This window comes from Berghia stephanieae, chromosome 6 (genome assembly GCF_034508935.2).
Source record: "Berghia stephanieae isolate SIO BIC M18660-M18661 chromosome 6, UCSD_Bste_1.3, whole genome shotgun sequence".
NCBI classification, from domain to species: Eukaryota; Metazoa; Mollusca; class Gastropoda; order Nudibranchia; family Aeolidiidae; genus Berghia; species Berghia stephanieae.
The window spans coordinates 47,084,842-47,100,825 of NC_088365.1; the positions used below are offsets into that span (position 1 = coordinate 47,084,842).

Here is a 15,984-nt window from a genome sequence, read left to right on the forward strand (position 1 = left end):
GCTATAGTCCGTTTCACGCTAAAGAAACCGGGATCAACTCCGGCTCCATGGGCCTAAATGGCTCTGAAAGGCAGCACTACTGAATGTTTTCTACGGTAAATTCCAGCACATAAGTCACAACCGGAATATATAAAGTAATAAACAAAACTGAAAATAAACGGTTAAAAAAAAAAAGAACAAAATACCAACACGGAACGTGTCGAGCTCAAAACCCTTCTTCAGCCAACAACAACAACAAAAAAAAAAAATAAAGACATAAATACATTACTAAATTCCAGATAGACGACAGAAATTAAGTAATGTATTTATGTCTTTATTGTTTTTTGTTGTTGGCTGAAGAATGGTTTTGAGCCCGAAACGTTCGGTGTTTGATATTTTGTTCTTTTTTGAAGCTGTTATACTATTCATATTTTTGTTTATTACTTGTTACAGTCCACAGCTTCCAGCAGCTTAGTATCGCTTTGACTATATCCAAGTGGGTTTGAGCGTGAACTTCGTACAGTTATGGCCTGATACTGACCAAAAAATGACGTCAAAATGCCAGTCTTTTGCCACAAAAGAAAACAAATCGTGAGTTGTATTCAATAGTTCAACCAATGAAATAACTTGTTTCCATGAGCTCCACTAACGACAACTCACTAGGCGGTGCAATAACCAAATAATGACGTCAAACTGCCAGTCCTTTTGGATTTCAGTATGAGGCTATAGATAGTATGCGCTTGGCTAAGAAGCTCATAACATTGCCATCCGGAAGTATAACGGACCAACACACAAAACTGTGTGTATCCATGAACGTTTATAGTCTTGTTAATACAGTTCAGTAAGCATTACTCATAAACGCGGATGGCAAAAAACAATAACAAAGACTGAGTGACGTCATCTTCGAACTATCTATAGGCTGTCTGCAACTAAACAAATAAAATAACACCACGCGCAAATTAAAACTTCAACAAACACTAATCTACTAGCGTCTTATCCAAAGGGTAGCAACAAGAAAATTGCTATAGTCCGTTTCACGCTAAAGAAACCGGGATCAACTCCGGCTCCATGGGCCTAAATGGCTCTGAAAGGCAGCACTACTGAATGTTTTCTACGGTAAATTCCAGCACATAAGTCACAACCGGAATATATAAAGTAATAAACAAAAAATGAAAATAAACAGTTTTTTAAAAAAGAACAAAATACCAAACACCGTACGTTTCGAGCTCAAAACCCTTCTTCAGCCAACAACAACAACAACAAAAAACAATAAAGACATAAATACATTACTAAATTCCAGATAGACACAGAAATTAAGTAATGTATTTATGTCTTTATTGTTTTTTGTTGTTGACTGAAGAATGGTTTTGAACCCGAAACGTTCCGTGTTTGATATTTTGTTCTTTTTTGAAGCTGTTATACTATTCATATTTTTGTTTATTACTTGTTACAGTCCACTGCTTCCAGCAGCTTAGTATCGCTTTGACTATATCCAAGTGGGTTTGAGCGTGGCCTTCGTTCAGTTATGGCCTGATACTGACCAAAAAATGACGTCAAAATGCCAGTCTTTTGCCACAAAAGAAAACAAATCGTGAGTTGTATTCAATAGTTCAACCAATGAAATAACTTGTTTCCATGAGCTCCACTAACGACAACTCACTGGGCGGTGCAATAACCAAATAATGACGTCAAACTGCCAGTCCTTTTGGATTTCAGTATGAGGCTATAGATAGTATGCGCTTGGCTAAGAAGCTCATAACATTGCCATCCGGAAGTATAACGGACCAACACACAAAACTGTGTGTATCCATGAACGTTTATAGTCTTGTGAATACAGTTCAATGACACCAACATCGCGGATTTCCGCGGATCCGAGGAAATCCATCAGCTCTGATTGTTATTCAGACTACTCACAATGCCACGAAAACACTCCAGGGGTTTTACTGGATAGAAGATAAATAAAATATTGATGAAATTGTTCAAATCATTTCTTTTTCATTTTTCTTCTTTAACAATCATTATATTATTTTCCAAAGGTTAAATAAATTTTTACGCATGACTTGTCAACGTTGTTGTTACTCCCTCGCCGATTTTCTTTGAAAGATTAATGGGATCAGGGAGAGAGTAAACTTAGTACACAAAGCAGCTTGATGAAAGGGCATGTTCATGAACTATTGTGTGCATTCAACTGGTTATTCAGATTCGCAACAACTGTCAAAACGCCCGCCAGGTCTTTTTAAAGGTTGAAAAGTAAAAAAAAAAAAAAATTTAAAAAATAAATGAATTAATGTTTTTTTCAAAACAATCACAAAATTATATTTAAAAAGAACCAAAACAAACAGGAACTACAATAATAATAATTGACTAAAAAATAAATAAAAAATAGCAGTAGCCGTGAAATAAATTGTCTGAAGAGGAATAGGAAATAGAGACAGTGGAAGGAAAAGGAGGAGGAGGAGGAGGGGCAGGAGGAGAGAAAGAAGAAGAAGAAGAAGAAGAAGAAGAAGAAGAAGAAGAAGAAGAAGAAGAAGAAGAAGAAGAAGAAGAAGAAGAAGAAGAAGAAGAAGAAGAAGAAGAAGAAGAAGAAGAAGAAGAAGAAGAAGAAAAAGAAGAAGTCTGCACGTATTTCAATACATACACTGAGCTGGTGGAGGAGGAGGGGAAAAGGGGGGGGGGGGGGGGGGGGGGGGGGGGGGGGGGGGGGGGGGGGAGGGGCGTGAGCCATAACAGGAAGTCACTTTGTTGTTGTTGACAAGCCGTGTCACTTTGATTAATAAATCGATAATGTACAACTTGTCAACAGTTTATCATTGCATTGAGGCAGGACTCGGATTTGATTTTATTACTGTTCATTACTCTCGATTGTTTGCTTTGTTGGATATCTGTGTGTGTGTGTGTGTGTGGGGGGGGGGTTGTGTGTGTGTGAGTGTTTGTTTGTTTGTTTGTTTGTTTGTTTGTGTGTGTGTGTGTGTGTGTGTGTGTGGTTTTTTTTTTTTTTTTTTGTTTTTTTTTTTTTTTACGTTGTTTTATTTTAGTGGGGTTTTGATGTTTGTTTATTTTGTTTGTTTTGGTTTTTTTAAAGCGGGGATTCGATATTGTTTGTTTGTTATTTTTGTTTTTGTAGGTTTTTTATTTGTTTGTTTGCTTGGTTTTTATTTTTGTTGTTTTGTTGGGGTTTTTCATTGTTTTTTTTTTTTTTTTCGTTGTTGTTGTTGTTGTTGCTGTTTTGTCGTTTTTGCTTTTGTTTTTATTTTTCCTTATTTTAAATAGGGGATAAAAGAAATGAAAAAGAAAGGAAAGAGCGAATCCATACAACATTTATTACTGTACCAAAACACCCACAATCCAACGGGATCCTTCCATTGTCATTGACATCAATTTACTACACAGACCGAAGCAGGTCGACTCAGTGCGTCTGTCTGCCAATGCCACTGTCAGTTCCATTGAATTCTTAAAGACCTCCTAGTGGTGCACTAGGCAAAGCTGCTGGGTAAGGTTGGGGCAAATGTGACACATCATCTTAATACGGTACTGTGTCGGTTGAGTACTGACGTACTCTGGAACAACCCATATTTTAAAATTTGGTCAGAAAACTCGTAGCCCTACTTAAAAAAAAAAAAAAAAAACAACAACTCTCAAACCTGGGACTTCGCAAAGTCCCAGTTTTGAGAGTTTTTGTCAAGATGAGGGTCATTTAACTCAATCAATCCTAGAGATTTTTGCTACTTTTCAAAATTAAAAAACAAATGTATTAAAAATTAAGCACGTACATAGATAGTTTTATTCAACTATCATTAACATGTAAAAACTAAAAAAAATTAGCTTTGATTACTACGCCTATAATTTGTCTAATAAAAATATGTAATCATTAGACATGTGGTAAAAGTAACACGGGTTAACAACGGATATAGTCGGTGTTAGGGTTGAGTGAGTTAAATTGATCGATATGATAAGGACGAGTCTTCTGGTCATTTTTTTAATATGTGTTTTTTCCAGAGTACGGTAGATCTAGAATACACACTACACACTGATTGATGCTTAGAAATGACTTCAACTCCAGAACGAAGCAGGTCAACTGATAGTGTCTGTCTTCTGTCAATGAGAATTTTACTGTTAAAGATCTGGACTTTATAGGGGTGGTGCTTAAGGCAAAAGCTGGGTAAGGTGGGGGCAAATGTGGCACACCATGTTAAAGATCTGAACAAGTGTGTATGAAAGGTGCCAGACAAAGCAAGAAAGAAAAATACAAGAAAAAAAAATAATCCCACAAAATAAGTCTACCTCGATTGGGGATCGAACCTCAGACCGTCTGTTAACCGGTCAAACGTGCTATCGTTACACCACAGAGGTTCCCGATAGTCTCAATATCGTATGTGTCGCTCAACTACATAACCGAAGCAAGTCGACTACAAAGTGTGCTATTATTACTAATTATAAATTATAATTAGAGAGAGAGAGAGAGAGAGAGAGAGAGAGAGAGAGAGAGAGAGTGAGAGAGAGAGAGAGAATAAGTAGGAGTGAAATATATAACGTTATAACAAGTGTAACTAAATGACAAATTGCCATATTTATGGACAATAAAGATCTATTATTATTATTATTATTATTATTATTATATTATTATTATTATTATATTATTATTATTATTATTATTATTATTATTATTATTATTATTATTATTATTACTATAATGATAAACATCACCAGCTACCTTGGCAAGGTTTCTGTTCTCATAATATCCACAATGCTAAAGGCGTAATCTGTCAAACTCTTCTTACCAGGACAAAAGTCGAGCGACCGGGGTTGTTTATCTGTCTATCTGTTTACCTTTACAATAGAGTAGGTACCTATATACGATGAACAGACGGACGTTAAAGAGAATTAGCGTAACCCTCTCATTACTACAGAATAATGACAAGAAGACCTGATAAGATAAAGAAAGAACGCTACGACCAAGTCCAGTTACACACATATACGGACAATTCAGAAATCAAATCAAAACTAGAGCTGCCCCCCCCCCCCCCCTCTCTCTCTCTCTCTCTCTCTCTCCTCTCTCTCTTTTCCTCTCTCTCTCTCTCTCTCTATCTTATCTCTCTCTCTCTCTCTCTCTCTCTCTCTCTCTCTCTCTCTCTCTCTCTCTCAATCTATCTATCTCCCTTCCTCCCTCTCACCCTCTCTCTCTCTCTCTCTCTCTCTCTCTCTCTCTCTCTCTCTCTCTCTCTCTCTCTCTCTCTCTCTCTCTCTATCCAAAAATAAATTTTAAGAAGAAAAAAAAAAAAGCCCCAATAAAACAACCAACCTAAAGATTAAATTAATAAATAATTACATGAATCAAAACAAGGAAACAATACGATGTCACTTGTTGCTTCTTTTTTTTTTTAAACTTTTAAATAAAGAATAAAAATTAAAACATTACCTGGGATGTTCAAAATCCAAAAATAAATACACACCCAAACGGTTTCTCGTAACATAAAAGGGAAAAGGACAACGCCATTAGTTTATAATAATCCCAATGAAAGATATAGATCGATAACAAGATAACAATAATTATAACAAGTGTAACTAAATGACAAATTGCTATATTTATGGACAATAAAGATCTATTGTTATTATTATTATTATTATCATCATCATCATCATCATCGTCATTATGATTATTATCATTATTATTATTACTATTATTATTATTATTATTATTATTATTATTATTATTATTATTATTATTATTATTATTATTTATTATTATTATATATTATTATTATTATTATTATTATTATTATTATTATTATTATTATTATTATTATTATTATTATTATTGTTTTGTTATTATTATTATTATTATTATTATTATTATTATTACTACTATTATCATTATTATTATTATTATTATTATTATTATTATTATTATTATTATTATTATTATTATTATTATTATTATTGTTATTATTATTATTATTGTTATTATTATTATTATTATTATTATTATTATTATATTATTATTATTATTATTATTATTATTATTATTATTATTATCATCATCATCATTATCATCATCATCATTATTATTATAGATAAAACTTAACACCTCAAAAACACCTCGGCAAAAATTCATCATGACTCTCCCTTTAAAAAGCACCGAACATGATCTTTTTTTTTTTAATTTCATAATAATAATTTTAAAAATATTATTATTATAACATTACCTGGTACGTATGTTCAAAAATCCAACAATAAAAATACACAACCAAACGGTTTCTCGAACAGAAAACAAAACGAATTCAATCAGAGCATGGCAATAAACTAAGCCCACCCCACGCGACAAAAAAATCAAACTGTAAGTGTGGATGTTAAATATTAACTAAACATCGACTGAGGGCTAAAGCCAAGCCAAGGCAATGCAAAGGGAGGGGCAACAGGCTGTTTACCGTCTTATCGATGAAGTCAGATACGGCCATAATCATTTATGATTAATTGACCGGACAAGCAACGAAAATCGGCTTTCAAAACTTTTACAACAAAATAGTATATTATTATTATTATTATTATTATTATTATTATTATTATTATTATTATTATTATTATTATTATTATTAATATTATTATATTATTATTATTATTATTATTATTATTATTATTATTATTATTATTATTATTATTATTATTATTATTATTATTATTATATAAATAGACTAAAACAGCCCCCAATTCAATTTGGCAACGCCCCCCCCCCCCCCAGAGCATATTTATCTGTCTATACATAAAGTATTAAGAAGTTTTCATTGTAATAAAAAATACCAAATAATAATAATAATAATAATAATAATAATAATAATAATAATAATAATAATAATAATAATAATAATAATAAATAATAATAATAACAATAATTTTTTTTTTTTATATACCAAAAAAAAAAACGTCTACAACATATCGACAGATTAAACAGTCCCCAAATTGCCCCCCCCCCCCCCCCCCCCCCCCCCCCCCCACCTCACTCCAAAATGCCTTAGACCAGATTTTTCATAAAAGGGGACTTTCTTTAAAAAGGTTGAATCATGAAGTGAAATATGTCTTGCCTAAAAGAAAAGGTTTTTCCAAAAAATATTTTTAAGTGTTTTGTAGGATGTAAAGCAGATTAATATCTCTTCACCCTCCCCACTCCGAAGATCGACAATTATTGTATTGACTTAGTCATAAATTAATAATAATAATTATTATAATAATTACAATATACTCGCGTAGCTTCGTCAGGAATGAATAATAATAATAAAAAGGAAACATTACCTACATTATTGATAGTATGCGCTTGGCTCAGAAGCTCACAACATTGCCATCCGGAAATATAACGAACAAACGCACAACACTATGTGTAACCTTGAACGTTTACAGCCAGTTTAGTAAAAATAAGTCACAAACGCGGATGGAAAAAAAAAAAAAAAATTACGAAGACCCGGATGACGTCATTCTATCTATAAAGAACAACACACGCCCGGAAGCATCCGATGTAGTTTTTTTTTTTTTTTTGTTTTTTTCTTTTCCCCCGGACAACTCACATCAACCGGCCGTTAGACTGCAGACCTGTCAACTACTAAGAAAATTTCGTAGAAATACGAATTTTTTTAAAAATTGTATTGGTCAATTGACAAATACAGTATACAAAGATCTTTAATTCAATAAACTTCTCTAAAACGAAGTATTGTTTCCAGAGCAAGTGTAAATAGAAATGAGTTTAAAGCATTAATTTAATGTATTTAAACAAAAAAAAAATATTTTTCTTGGTAGTCATAATGTCTTGTATGTTATTACTCCTGAAAATTACGATTTTTTCCAATACGCTTCAACAGTCGTGACGTCACTTCCCTCATACTGACGCATAGAACTGATTCTAACTATCGGAACAATATCTGACGCCATTATCTCCATCACCTCCCTTATATCAAACACTCCTCCGACGAGCATAAAAGTGTATCCAGAGGATAAAAACATTATAAATCTGATCATTTTTTGACTTTATACATCCTGATCACATGACGTGTGGAAAAGTTCTAGCCAGCATGCAGAATAAAAAAAAGTACCGATTTTCTTTGTTTAGAACCAAGCTGCAGGTTGCTGGGCGGACGTGACGTCACGACTATTCAACCCTATTCCGAGTAAGCAGGTCTGTTGTTACATGTCATCATCAAATCAGTCAATAATGGAAAACACGCCAACCCCAGTTTACCTTCCACGACAACACCATTATGGACAGGCCATCTTCGCCATCACCATAATACAGTATCTATCGATTGGACGGCTCAATGGACGGCCGTGACCTTTTAAACTCATTGAAAACAAATAGGGTTTATGCTGCCGTACTCTGGAGAAAAAAAAAAACAAAAAAAAAAACAACAAACCATAATATTTAAAAATTTGGCCAGAAAACCCGTCTTTCAAATATAGATCGATTTAAATGACCTTCATCTTTCCACACACAAAAAAAAAACTCTCAAACCTGGGACTTCGCGAAGTCTTCTTTAAAGTCCCAGGTTTGAGAGTCTTTTTGCCAAGATGAGGGTCATTTAAATCGATCGATATTTGAAGGACTAGTTTTCTGTCCAAATTTTTGAATATGAGTTTTTTAAGAGTACAGCAGTATGGAGATTGGGGGGAGGTAGGGGGGGGGGGGGGGGGGAGGAGTAACAGCATGTCGATAATTGTTTCCCATAATTAATGAACCATGTACGCAGATAAACCAGTCAGAGTCCATCGATCTGATTCAGATCAAAATCTAGTCGATTTTCATATTATATTCAATTGAGCTTTTATAGATAGTATGCAGATGACGTCACTCAGGCCTTTGTTATTACAGTTAACCAGACTATAAAAGTTCATGGTTACACAGAGTTTGTGTGTTGGTCCGTTATACTTCCGGATGGCAATGTTGTGAACTCCTTGGCCAAGCGCATTCTATCTATAGTCTGGTTAATACAGTTTAGTGAGAATTACTCATAAACACGGATGGCAAAAAACAATAACAAAGATCCGAGTGACGTCAACTTCAATCTATCTATAGAAGGAAGGAAATTGACTTCACTCAACTCTTTGTTACTGTTTTTTTTAAACAATTATTATTTTAAAAATAAATAAATAAATTAGCAAGTCATTTTTATGAGTAGTTCTCATTGAATTCTATCAATCATATTATAAACGCTAAAGGTTTACACATAGTGTTGTGTCTTGGTGCGTGAGATCCGGCTGGCGGATGTTGTTACAGTTTACTTTAACAGTCATCCATTTACTATCACAAAAATTAAATACCACACTTCAAAATCCTTACAATTATGTAGTCTGGCATCAAATTTCAATTTCAATAAGTTTTTTTTATTTTTAGAGATTGCTCAAGGAGTTCTGAAGTTGATGCCAAAATTTCGTAATTCTACGATTTTTTCATAATGATAGGCAGATCTGCCCATATGTGCGGCTATGTGGTCTCGTGGTATGACACTCGCTTTCGGATCGGAAGGTCCTGGGTTCGAGCCTCGCTCGGCGCATAGTTGAGTCCTTGGAGAGGGCTCTTTATTCACATTCTCTCACCGTACTCAGGTGTAAAATGAGTACCTGGCCGTTAACAGCGTTGTCTCTGTCAGAAAAAAAAATTATAACCGCCTAACAGGCATCATGTCCCGTCCTAAGTTTTAAATGATGCTGTTGACCAGGGACTCCTTGTAAAGCGCTTTGAGCACATTTAGTGGATATTGCTATATATAGATAGAATGCGCTTGGCCAAGGAGTTCACAACATTGCCATCCGGAAGTATAACGGACCAACACACAAACTCTGTGTAACCATGAACTTTTATAGTCTGGTTAATACAGTTTAGTGAGAACAACTCACAAACGCGGATGGCAAAAACAATAACAAAGACCTGAGTGACGTCATCTGCATACTATCTATAAACGTTCAAGGTTACACAGAGTTTTGTTTGTTGGTCCGTTATATTTCCGGATGGCAATGTTGTAAGCTTTTTAGCCAAGCGCATACCATCTATAGAGAAAAATAACACGGAAGAGAGAGAGAGAGAGAGAGAGAGAGAGAGAGAGAGAGAGAGAGAGAGAGAGAGAGAGAGAGAGAGAGAGAGAGAGAGAGATGACATGTAAACCAAAGGGCCTAAGGACAGATCTTCAGTTTCCTTCCACGTCGTTCGTCGATCGCTGAAAGCTGGGAACCGAATCGTTAATTAAACTTGCTCTATTTTATCTTCTGTCCCTGAGCATTTAAAAACGAACGCCCCCCCCCCCCCCCCCCCCCCCCCCCCCCTCCTAATAAACTTAAAGTTCAATGTCTCCAATATGAGGGCGATAGGCACCGCCGTAAACAAAACAAACTTTATGAAGATGAAGATAATCGTTAAAATGATACAGCTTTTATAAAGCGCATTACCATGACTGGACCATGCTCTATGCGAATCAAAGTGAAATACATAATATGATAAAAGTTGTTGTTTTTTTAAAGTATGGTATATACTTTAAAGGCAGAAAACACTCTCAAACACACATCTGCATACATCATCATCTTGATGACGGCGACGACGGTACTGATGACGAGAACGACGATGATGACATAACTCAAACTAAAATATCAAAACAACAGTACAATCGAATTATGGCACTTACGTTATCACTCATACTTTCAAAATAGAAGGAATTTTAAATACACACACAACCAAACACACACGCAATCGTATAGAATTTAGTCACCGCACGGTCCCTCGATTAGAAAGAAAGCGACATTGATATCCTCCGGGTTTTAGAAAAATAAAATTTTAAAAAAGCCTTGACAGCTATAAAAGTCAAGCTATGAAAAAGGGAGGGGTTCCACATACATACCTATCGATATCATAATATAAAGGCACTCGGATTTACATCGACACAATATATAAACATATAAAAACAAAGCTGCCAATCAGTACGAAAATTTCGTAGAATTACCGATTTTCGGCTCCAAACCGACAATTATATAAAAACTTTTGATTAAATAAAACTTCTTGAAAACAAAAGTTTTGTTGCCGTAGCTAGTCCAAAGATAGTATGTGCTTGGCTAAGAAGCTCACAACATTGCCATCCGGAAATAATATAACGGACCAACACACAAAACTATGTGTAACCTTGAACGTATAATATAGTCTGGTTAATACCTTTTAGTGAGAATTACTCATCATATAAACATGGATGGCAAAAAAAAAAAAACAATAACAAAGACCTGAGTGGCGTCAATAGGATTCAGTAGTCTGATGTCACGCTGCCCGGCAACGGCGGCCATCTTGGTTCTAAACAAAGAAAATCATTACTTTTTATTCAACTTTTCATTCCCTTTTCATATGCTTGTGATCAGAGTGTGTAAAAGTCAAAACATGATCAAATGTATGGAGTGTTTTTTTTTCCTCTGGAAACGCTTTTATGCTCGCCGGAGAAATATTTCATACGGGCGTCCGCCGTTGTTCCGATAGTTTAGAGCCAGTGTTACTAAGTTACCATGCGTCATTAGGAAGGAAGTGACGTTACGACTGTTGAAGAGTATTGGATTCAATAGTCTGATGTCACGTCGCCCATCAATGGCGGCCATCGTGATTCTAAACAAAGAAAATCAGTACTTTTTATTCTTCATGCTGGCAAGAACTTTTCATGTCTTGTGATCATAATGTGTAAAAGTCAAAACATGATCAGATTTATAATGGGTTTTTTTTCTCCTCTGGATACGCTTTTATGCTCGTCGGAGAAATATTTCATAAGGGTGTGCGCCATTGTTCCGATAGTTTCGAGCCAGTTACTAAGTCACCATGCGAGGGAAGTGACGTTACGACTGTTGAAGAGTATTTCATAATATCTATAAGCGAGTTAAAAGCAATATTTTAACATGTTAATGACAAATTGGTAACTTTTACTAGTAGTTCTCGTGTCTAATAATATGTTTTAAAAAACCCCTGAAAACTACGAAATTTGTCAAGTCCAAGTTGGCAGGTCAGTATGAAGCAAGGCAACGGTCATGGTAATGGGCTGCCGACGTGGACAGAGAGCGGCCGTGGGATACGACAGCAGGTAGAGTAAAAATCTAACACGGTTGAACGGACAAAGGGGGAGGGGGAGGGGGGAGGGGCGGGCAAGACATGACCTGTGTGTGTATGCAGTGCTGCCTACTTGAAATTTTAAAAAATTCGTAGTTTCCAACTAGAGAAAAGAGAAAAAAAAAATAGTTTAAATAACTTAAGAAATAAACTAAATTTGCTTTCAGCATGATTCAAAATTGTTCCAAAGTCCTGAATATTATAAGTTCTAAGGAACTAATCTTTCCTTTCCAACAAGATTTATTGAGTCAAAAGAGACGAATGCAGTCTTGTCGCAGGAGCCCAAAAAAAATGCGTACTTCTACGAATTAGAATTATTCGTAGTACTTGGTAGGTCTGTGTGTGTAACGTCAACGCACCTTGTTAGCCACGAGTAGTAAATATAATATATTATTTTGACAAAGCAACAACGCAGGTGTACAAGGTAAGGGGGGAGTGATCTATAGATCGTATGCGCTTGGCCAAGAAGCTCATAACATTGCCATCCGGAAGTATAACGGACCAACACACAAAACTATGTGTAACCATTAACTTTTATAGTCGGGGTAATACAGTTTAGTGAGTATCACTCACAAACGCGGATGGCAAAATACAAAAACAAAGGCTTGAATGACGTCATCTTCGAACTATCTATAGATAGAATGCGCTTGGCCAAGGAGTTCACAACATTGCCATCCGGAAGTATAACGGACCAACACACAAACTCTGTGTAACCATGAACTTTTATAGTCTGGTTAATACAGTTTAGTGAGAACAACTCACAAACGCGGATGGCAAAAACAATAACAAAGGCCTAAGTGACGTCATCTTCATACTATCTATAGATCATGCCCGTATAGATAGTTCGAAGATGACGTCACTCATGTCATTGTTATTGTTTTTTTGCCATCCGCGTTTATAAGTAATGCTCACTGAACTGTATTAACCTGACTATAAACGTTCATGGATACACACAGCTTTGTGTGTTGGTCCGTTATACTTCCGGATGGCAATGTTATGAGCTTCTTAGCCAAGTGCATACTATCTATAGATAGTATGCGCTTGGCTAAGAAGCTCACAAGTTTATAGTCAGGTTAATACAGTTCAGTGAGCATTACTCATAAACGCGGATGGCAAAAAACAATAACAAAGACCTGAGTGACGTCATCTTCGAACTATCTATATTTAACCATAAACTTTTCTAGTCTGGATAATACAGTTAAGTGAGAATTACTCATAAACGTGGTTGAAAAAAAAAAACCAATAACAAAGGCCTGAGTGACGTCATCTTCGTTCAATCTATTTGGTTTGCATTGTTTTTGTATCGGCATTGTTTTGGTTTTTGTCTTTTTTTTTTTTTTTTTTTACCAGCCAGGAAAGAAACGATTGTGACCCAAAGCAGATATGTTTGATGGGCCCGGTTTCTACAGCGTGAAACGGACAATAGCAATTTAATCACTACCTATTCTTTGAATAGGACGCTAGTCTATCGCAAAATACTTTCCGCCAAATCCAACAGACTCATCTACCCATTCACTCTTTCCGCCAAATCCAACAGACTCATCTACCCATTCACTGCTGGGTGGACAGGATGGTCAGAAAAAAAAAATATCGACTGCACCCGGGATCGATTTTGGTCCTCTTTTTTTTTTTTTCCGCGTGAAGCGAGTGCTCAACCAGCTGAGCTATCGGGATCCCCTATCAAAATCAAATGGAAAAAGAAAATAAACAAAGAAACAAACACACACACACACACACAGAAAATAACTCCAACTGTATGCCCATTGTATCAAAGTTTTATAAGTAAACAATATCGCCATATCATTGGATAGAATGTTTGGATTAACCCCCCCCCCCCCCCACCCCACCACCACCACTCCTGGTGATGTGGATTAAACAAACAAGCTTAAGCATACAACTGTCTTACAATATTTGTCAAATGCAAACAATGTGTCAAATCATAATCATAAAGATATCTTCTTCTTCTCTCTCTCTCTCTCTCTCTCTCTTTCTCTCTCTCTCTCTCTCTCTCTCTCTCTCTCTCTCTCTCTCTCTCTCTCTCTCTCTCTCTCCCTCTCTCTCTCTCTCTCCAATGAAACAAAGGGTTTTTAAGGTTGGAACAACTTTTAAATAATAAATTAAATCGATCCTACTTTGCCTCTTTTCATGACCATTGACGTTGTGTGTTTAAGTAAAAGACTCACTAGTTCTACAAGCCCGATCGATCGTACTGTCATAGAAAACTATGTGCTTAAACGTTTATGGACTGATTGAGAGAATCTTGTGAGAAACTAATCAGATAATTAGCGGTCAAGAAGTTTCGCCCATTGTGATAATCAGGCCAAAACAAATAGCGAGGCAGACCAACAACAAAAATTCATTCACACAATCTTAAACAGAGTCTTGATCAGTAACACACCGTATAGTCACTGTATAGTCACCTGGAACAACGACAAAAGACGTCTAACTACTACGTCATAGCACACGACCAAAGGGCTAGAGCTCAGACGGTCGCTGGTTCAGATATAAGCAAGTAAGTAAGTTAACAGAGACTTGAAGTACCTCGAGATCCGTCAAGAGTGAAGGTTGGAAAAATATCTAGTAGACTTTTAAGGTCCCACGCAAAGGATTATTTAATTTAGAGATCAATGGAGGAAATTAATCAATAGAATTAGTGGAGAAGCTGCCAAGACATCCCAGACAGTTGATTAGGAGGTGGAGGGCAATAAGTCAAGTAAGTCATTGGAATGCAGCAATGTGGTCTTGTGGTATGATACTCGCTGTCAGATCGGAAGGTCCTGGGTTCGAGCCTTGCTCAGCGCACAGTTGAGTCCTTGGAGGAGGCTCTTTATTCACATTCTCTTACTGTACTCAGGTGTAAAATGAGTACCTGGCTGTTAACAGTGTTGTCTTTGTCGGAATAAAAAAATTGTAATATCGCCTAAAGTCGTCATGGTTTGTCCTACATGTTAAGTGTTGCTGCTGGTCAGGGATCCCTTGTAAAGCTAATGAGCATGTTTAGTGAATATTGTGCTATATAAAGCTCAACATAAAGAGTTACAAATGTATTTTCAATCTATGATCCATGTCAACAGGTTTGGATAGTCGGTCGAAGATTAAAATCTCACTCAAGTAAAACGGACTAGTATCTGTCCCAGACACGGTAGTATAATAGAAGTTTTTCTAACCCTTCAATCCACGCATTTAATTTTAGGTAGCTGGGTCTAGACGTGACAAGAAGTAGACTAACACTAACAACATGCCACCCAAAGCATAAAAAACAATTGCTACCATAAGTTCAACACTGCTGAAACCAGAATAGGCCTCACAGGCTTCGTATTATGTATTTAAATTGAGCTTTTATATAGCGCAGTTCCACTAAGCATGCTCAAAGCGCTTTACAAGGGGTTCCTGGCCAACAGCAACACTTAAAATTTAGGATAGGAGATGATGCCTGTTAGGCAACATTATAATTTTTTCGACTGAGACAACGCTGTTAACGCTCAGGAACTCATTTTAACACCAGAGTACGGGGAGTGAATGTGAGTGAAGAGCCTTTTCCAAGGAGTCACCTATGCACTGAGCGAGGCTCGAACCCAAGACCTTCCGATCTGAAAGCGAGTGTCATACCAATAGACCACATAGCCGCATATTTGACGGACTACTTATTTTTATGAAGCCCATCAAGATGATTTGCAAAAACTATAGTTAATTCAAGATAAAAGAGGTTAGCCAGAGATAACTTGTGCAATATAGCAACCTACCCATGTCAAGACAGCTAATTTCTGAGCTTAAATTTGTTTAGATTTATGACTTGTGTAGTTTTGTGGTCCAAAGGTACGACACTCAGTAATCGACCCATCAAAGTGCAACACAGAAATTACTCTTTTCCCGCATTTTCTCATCTTACTCAGGACAAAAATTAG

The 15,984-nt window shown here is 35.9% G+C and overlaps 1 protein-coding gene across 4 annotated transcripts in view; it reads right to left on the reverse strand.

The window, feature by feature from the left end:
• LOC144975143 (uncharacterized) overlaps positions 1–15,984 on the reverse strand; it is a 76,159-nt gene that overhangs the window by 55,819 nt on the left and 4,356 nt on the right. Inside the window, exon 1 of one of the 4 annotated variants that reach the window (XM_078918923.1) lies at positions 4,691–4,773. The exons of 2 other annotated variants lie outside the window; for them this stretch is intronic. The gene's annotated coding sequence lies outside the window, so the exon portion shown is untranslated. Of the gene's footprint in view, positions 1–4,690; positions 4,774–6,182; positions 6,314–15,984 lie in introns of those variants that run through there. One more of the 4 variants, XM_078918924.1, reaches the window with a different exon arrangement.